This window comes from Podarcis cretensis (genome assembly GCF_951804945.1).
Source record: "Podarcis cretensis genome assembly, chromosome: 6".
NCBI lineage: Eukaryota > Metazoa > Chordata > Lepidosauria > Squamata > Lacertidae > Podarcis > Podarcis cretensis.
Window position 1 is genome coordinate 603474 of NC_137175.1, and position 6015 is coordinate 609488.

A 6015-nucleotide genomic window follows, 5' to 3' on the forward strand; every position below is an offset into this window, starting at 1 on the left:
GAGGAACGGTTGAGGCAGCTGGAAACCAAGCCTGATGAGGAACGGTTGAGGCAGTTGGAAACCAAGCCTGATGAGGAACGGTTGAGGCAGCTGGAAACCAAGCCTGATGAGGAACGGTTGAGGCAGCTGGAAATCATGCCTGATGAGGAATGGCTGAGGCAGCTGGGTATGTTTAGCCTGGAGAAGAGGAGACTGAGAGGAGAGAGGAGAGCGGAGAGCCATCTTCCAATATCTGAGGGCTGCCAGAGGGAGCAAGCCTGTTTTCTGCTGCTCCAGAGGTGAGGGGGAGGGGAGGAGATTGGGACTAAACATTAGGAAGACCTTTCTGAAGGTCAGACTCTCTGGGACAGTGGTGGACTCTCCTTCCTTGGAGGCCTTTAAGCAGAGGTTGGATGCCAATCCGCGAGGGATTCAGCTGCAATTTGGGGAGGGCATTGCACTGACCTACTTTACAGGGTTGTTGTAAGCACACAGGGCTGCTGAGCATCCGAAACTCCCTGACAATTAACAACCGCAGCAAGGATTCCAGTAGCAAGAAATTGGAAAAGCGATACCATCCCTTCAAAGATCGAATGGCAAGCTAAATTAATAGAGTATTTACAGCTAGCAAGGAGAACTGGGACAGTGAGAGGAAACTCAACACAAGATGTTAATAAGGAGTGGATTATAATTAAGGAATATCTCAAAGGGTACTGTGATAATAAATGTTTCCTGGCAGATATCGAATGAGTCTTGTGATAGAAGGAAGTATTAGAAAAAGTTTAAACTAAGATAAGGAAAAATATCAATAGGAAACAGTGTAAAAATTCTTGAAGGCAAAATAGTACAATGGGTTTAGTCGGAAGTTTCTTTTCTTTCACTGATTTTCACTCTATATGCAACTATGTTATTTTCTTTTCTTTTTTTCTTATAGAATGTTTGTATTGTATGCTTGTTTTGTGTGTATTTTAACGTATTTTCTTGTTTAATAAAGTTTATTTTAAAAATTTTTAAAAAGAAAAAGAAAGTGCCTGACAATTGCTGAGCCTTCCATTTCATTGTGGTGAACGGCTACAGCGCATCAGGAGGTGGCCCTCAACTTCCATTTCTTCTCTCTCCTGCAGCCAAAGGGGCCGGATTACCAAATAGGCAGAGTAGGCACTGGCCTATCGGCCCCACACTTTTTTGGGGTCCCGCGACAATGGATGGAAATAATATTGATTTGATCTTGAAAGCAAACGACAATCAAGCTTTCTTATTTCAATGTTATTCCAGCGTGCACACGAGGCCCCACCCAGATTTTGACTGCCAAGGGGCCTCCACAGGGTTTAATCCAGCACTGCCCTGTGAACAGACCAGTATACATGAAGGAGCATCTCCACCTCCATCGTTCAGCCCGGACACCGGGGTCCATCTCCGAGGGCCTTCTGGTGGTTCCCTCCCTGCCAGAAGTGAGCTTACAGGGAACCAGGTAAAGGGCCTTCTCGGTGGTAGCGCCCGCCCTGTGGAACGCTCTTCCACCAGATGTCAAGGAAATAAGCAACTATCTGAAGACATCTGAGGGCAGAGGTGTAGGAAGGGGGTGCGGTGGGTGCGAGCCGCCCCGGGTGTTTTGTGAGCCCAATTAGGTTTTTTTTAAAAAAAAAAACAACAACCCTATTTTTTTGTCATTGTCCCCCCCCTCAGTGATGACACCCAGGGTGGCCTGCATCCCCCACCCCCTTCCTCCACCACTGGCTTTTCTTGTATTCTGGGTAAGCTCTTTAAGAGTGGGTGCATATCTGTACTGGTGCTTGTTTTTTGCAGTTGTACTCACACAGCACCTCAGCTACCTTCAGTCCACATCAACAGCAGGCTGCAAACTAGCGAAATTAAGCAAAAAAAATTCCATTCATAAGAAATTCTCATCGTGAAAAGCAGGATTTACGGTAAGTGGTTATGCTCACAATGTTAAGTAAATACGGTCATACCTCGGGTTGAAGTAGCTTCGGGATAAGTATTTTCGGGTTGCGTGCTGCGACGACCCGGAAGTAACGGAGCACGTTACTTCCAGGTTTCGCCGCTCGCACATGCGCAGACGCTCAAAACGTCATGTGCATGCGCAGAAGCGGTGAATCGCGACCTGCACACGTTCAGACGCATGGATGCGGGTTGCGTTTGCTTCTGGATGCGAACGGGGCTCCGGAACGGATCCCGTTCGCATCCAGAGGTACCACTGTAAACCAGAAAACAACAATTGCAACTGTAAGTATTTTATTTTTCCTTCTTTTAATAATTTCAATGGGGGGGGGCAAGAAATTTCCCGCCCCGGGTACCACCTAACTCTGCTACGCCACTGCGAAGGGCCTGGCTGTTCTTCCCTTGCAGGAGGGGCCTGAGCACTCCCCATGGCCTTTTCCCACAGAAGCCGCAGGGCTTGGGTGACGCAGCTCTGGATTTGCCCTGAGAAGCCTGTGAGGAAGGGAAACCAGAGCATCAGGCAGAGACAGGAAGCGAGCAGGGACCCAGCCCCAGGCAGGGATTTCCAGCTGCCTCTTTTGAGCGGAGTGAGCTGGGCTGAGCACTGATAGATGCAGCCCTCCAAGGAACCTCGGACTGCCCCACACCAGACAACGGAGTGCCGGGGGGGGGGGGACCCCATTTCCCCCCTGGCCTGGAGGAAGGAGGCCTGGCCTGAGGTTCTTCGGGGGAAAGCATGCCTTCGTTTCCTTTGGATGTTGCTTTTCCACGGAAAAAGGCATATCCAGAGCTGAGTTTCAAAACCAGATACCGCAAAAAGCAATTTTGTAATAACTGTTAACGGAGGACATGGCTGACCACTGGCACTGGGTATGCGTGGGCCGTGAGGGCCTTGTTTATGGTACATTTGTAGTCTGTGCAGATGCAGACCGAACCATTGGGCTTGACGGGTGTGACGATCGGGGTGTCCCAGCGTTAGGCACCGGCTCCAGCACTCCTTGCTCCACGAGCCGGTCCAATTCCTCGTGTATACGGGGTTTCAGAGCGAACGGGACCCGGCGGGCCTTGAGCCTGACCGGCCGTACTGCGGGGTCAACCTGTAGAGCAATGGGGGGCCCATATACTGTCCCAATTTCCCATCGAAAACCCCTGGAAATTCCTTGCATATGGCGTCCACGTCCACTTGTAAGGTAGTGTGGTTCACCCCGGTGACGGCTAGCCCCAGTGTTCTAAACCATGCCAATCCCAGTAAGCTAATGTAGGGGCCCTTGACCACAAGCAAATCCAGTTGCCGCGTCCGCCCTCGGTATTGCACCCTGAAGGTCCCCACCCCCATTGTGGGGACCTTACGTTTCTGGAAGTCCCGGAGGGTGAATGGGGCCGGCCCGAGTTTGGGACCCCCAGTAGGACACAGTTTCCTTAAGGTCCTTGCCGAGATTATGGATAGAGTTGAACCCATGTCAAGCTCCATGTGGCACGGGGCCCCCTCTATCTGTACCTCTACATAAATTTTCTCTACGTTGAGGTGGGGCAACTGGTATACCTGGAAGTCCGTGAGCTCCGTCGAGTTGCCTTGGTGCGTTGGGCCCCGGGACCTGGGGCTCTTGGATTGGTCATCTGATGCCTGGCGTTGGGTGGGCCGAGCTCGACACACCCGGGCGATGTGTCCCAATTTTCTGCACTGCCTGCACTCTGCGTTGCGGAAACGGCAGGTCCTCCTCTCATGACTTTCCCCGCAGCTTGCGCAGTTCCCTCCTTCTCGTCGAGGCAGCTGTGGTATGTGGGCTGCTTGAGTGCGCTGCTGTACTTGGTGCACCTCCTCCCTGTCAGATCCTGAGTCGTCGGTGAGGTCTTCGTGGTGGACCCTCGGTTGGGATGGCAGGCTAGGCTGTGCCTCTTGCATCAACCTCTCGGCAGCTTCCGTTGCCAGGGCCTCCTCCAGAGCGACCTGGAACGTTAGGTCCTTCTTAGCGTAGAGGCGTCGTTGCAGCTTCTCATCCTTCAGGCCACCGACGAGGCGGTCCCGAAGCATGTTCTCCAGCTCTGAGAAGTTGCAGAACCGGGCGGCTTGGCGGAGAGAGGTCACAAACCCAGTTATGGTTTCCCCAGGGGCTTGCCGCTTTGCGTAGAAGGCATTTCGACGAGCCACCACTGAGGGCTGCGGCGAAAAGTGCCCCTTCAGCCATTCCATTATTGTTTTGTATGGAACAGTAGCGACGTCGTCAGGTGCAAGGAGAGCCCGGGCGATTTCAAACGTCTCCTCTCCGCAGACGCTGAAGAATATTGCCCTCTTCTTGGCGTCTTCGTCATCGGTGACCCCTTTGGCTTCTAGGAGGAAGGTGAAACGGGAGGCGTACGCTTCCCAGTCTCCGGATGCTGGGTTGAACGGCGAGAAGCTGCTGTCAGTTGCCATTCTGAGTTCCTTGTGTCCCAGAGCTGAAGCCTGGATACACGGTGCGGCAGGTGGCGGTGCTGCGGTGCTGTGTGTGGCAGTCAGCTCAGCGGAATCCCATCCTCATCGCCAGTGAAATATACTCAGAGTCGCAAAGTGATTTCATGCTCTTTATTCAGCTCATAGCGGTGAGGAGGAATAAAAGTTTCCCCAAAGTAATCTGCCTTATACAGTGGTGCCTCGCAAGATGAAAATAATCCGTTCTGCGAGTCTCTTCGTCTAGCGGTTTTTTCGTCTTGCGAAGCATCCCTATTAGCGGCTTAGCGGATTAGCGGCTTAGAAAAAGGGGGGGGGGAGGGAAAAAACTCGCAAGACTCGCAAGACGTTTTCGTCTTGCGAAGCAAGCCCATAGGGAAATTCGTCTTGCGAAGCGCCTCAAAAAATGGAAAACCCTTTCGTCTAGCGGGTTTTTCGTCTTGTGAGGCATTCGTCTTGCGGGGCACCACTGTATACACAATGGGCCCCACGTGATTGGCTAATTCCGGGATTCACCTGTAGGCCAATCAGGTTGCGGATTCCCTTCCACCTGGAGCTGGATTGGGGGGCTCCTGTGGACCAATCAGACTGCCGCATTCTGAATCCTATTGTTCTAGGACCAATCAGACTGCTGCCTTTTGGATCCTATTCAACTCTGTACATACACCCTCCCTAGGCAGCCTTGGTACAAGGGGCCCCCTGCCCCTCTCTATTTATACCCCCAGCCCTTTCCTCAGAAGAAGTTCAAGATGACTCACAGGCAAGAGCAGCTGCAAGGTGGGGGGGGGGGAAATCCCCCGCTCCTCCCCAAACCTCACCCTTTGGTGCCTTCCTTCCTTTATTGCCCGCCCTGCTGCACCCCAAACGTCCCAGGGCAGCTTCCAGAAGAGCACCCCAGAATGGGAGGGTTGGAAGGGACCCTCAAGGGCCATCTAGTCCAGCCCCCGGCCAGGCAGAAACCGCAGCCCAAGCATCGGTTCAGGGAAACTTTTAATATCTGATGATTCTAGATTCAGGTAGGTAGCCATGTTGGTCTGACGCAGTCTTAGTTAATTACTTTATTAATTAATTAAAATGTTCAGGAGCACCTTAGACACCCACGAAGTTGGTTCTTGGTATAAGCTTTTGTGTGCATGCACAAACCCAGAACAAACTTAGTCGGTCTCTAATCTTTGAGAAATTATTGTATTTTAATATTTTATTGGAAGACGCCCAGAGTAGCTGGGGAATAAATAAATAAATGATGATGATGATGATGATGACTAAATCTCTGGCTGGTGGCCCTTGGGATGGCCTGGAAACACGCTCTGCGTCAAGAAAGGAGCTCCCAGCCCTGGAAAAACAAGGGCCGGCCCCATTTTTGAAAAGGAAAAATCAAATTCCCTGAAAAATATTTCCCACCCATCCTGGGCGCCTCTGAGGGTCTCAGAAGCAGGGCAAAGGCAGAAGGAGGAGGAGGGCGGCCCGCAAAGGGCTCCCACGCGGCCCCCGACCCTCCCGCTCAAGGGAGCAGCGCGGCTCGGGCGCCCCCTGCAGGAGAAGAGAAGCCGCTGCTGCAGAGCCGGGACGGGGCAGGAGGCGGGACGGCGCGAGGCCCGTCCATCTTCGGCGCTCCCATTGGCTCGCTCGCCGAGAGAGGCCCGTCCATC